Consider the following 1,019-nt stretch of genomic DNA (forward strand, 5'->3'; position numbering starts at 1 on the left):
CATTTTTAGTTGCATTTCAATAATTCTAATTATTAAAAACAGTGCTGTTTTCCTCCAAAAGAATGGGACTTAGCCAAAAGCAATTTGTTTGGTCAACAATGCTTTGTTAGAAAATAAATATTCCTAGTTCGAGGGTTTTTTCAGACTTAAAAAGAAGTAATTCTTTTGTATTTCATATTCCTCTTTTAGTTATTTAATATTACCTTGTACTCTTTTTGATACTGAAATGTTGTGGTACTGAATATAAAATATAATACAAGTGGACTAATTGGAAAAATCTGTTACAAAACAGTAAATGCAAATATTTCATATTAAGAAAAATATCCTGGAGAATGTGATTTTCATATGTGAATGTGCATACATGTGTATGTGTATACAAGGTGGTAACAGAAATTGACTCTGGATAAGTTAGAGGAATTATGGGTATTAGTTATAGACTTGCTTATCTGTATTTCTTTGCACAGGGGCCATGCTATTCTTCTTTGTATCGTTCCAATTTTAGTATAGGTGCTGCCGAAGCAAGCACTGCTTATCTGTATTTCTTGATTTCTCTTGAAGGATCCTGTCTTGTTTTCATAAAGTGAACTCTGCTTCCATTTCTCATGTTTCAAGAGAAAGGTCTAGTTCTAGACTTTGTAAGATACCTAAAATGAGAGATGAAAGGCAGAACTGGGCCTAAGAAGGAGACTGAGAATACCATAGGAAAAATGCCAGTGGGCAAGTTACACAGATGTGAGCACATGTACATATATGTCCGTGTACAAACACATACACACACAGACTTTTCTTTTCTCAGGTATTATTCTGATCACATATTAAAAAAAAACAGTGCTTTGAGAAAAAGACTCAGCTAATGATACTCAAATACTCTATAAATATTCGCAGTGGTCTGCAAGCTGGATGCGAATCCATTCTGCCTAGTAGTTTATTCCCCCTGTGACTCCTTTTCAGTGCAAGGAAAAAGATACTTGACTGAACAGACAGGATCAGCATGATGCAGGTTCTGGTAAGAGATGCAT

General features: G+C 34.4%; 1 non-coding gene across 1 annotated transcript; it reads right to left on the reverse strand.

Annotated features, from left to right (window-relative positions):
* Window positions 1-415: 415 nt before the first annotated feature.
* On the reverse strand, window positions 416-526 carry LOC137222847 (U6 spliceosomal RNA). The gene has a single exon (XR_010942631.1). It is a non-coding gene; the product is annotated as a U6 spliceosomal RNA (small nuclear RNA).
* Between the last annotated feature and the right edge of the window lie 493 nt (window positions 527-1,019).

Source organism: Pseudorca crassidens, chromosome 3 (assembly GCF_039906515.1).
Source record: "Pseudorca crassidens isolate mPseCra1 chromosome 3, mPseCra1.hap1, whole genome shotgun sequence".
NCBI classification, from domain to species: domain Eukaryota; kingdom Metazoa; phylum Chordata; class Mammalia; order Artiodactyla; family Delphinidae; genus Pseudorca; species Pseudorca crassidens.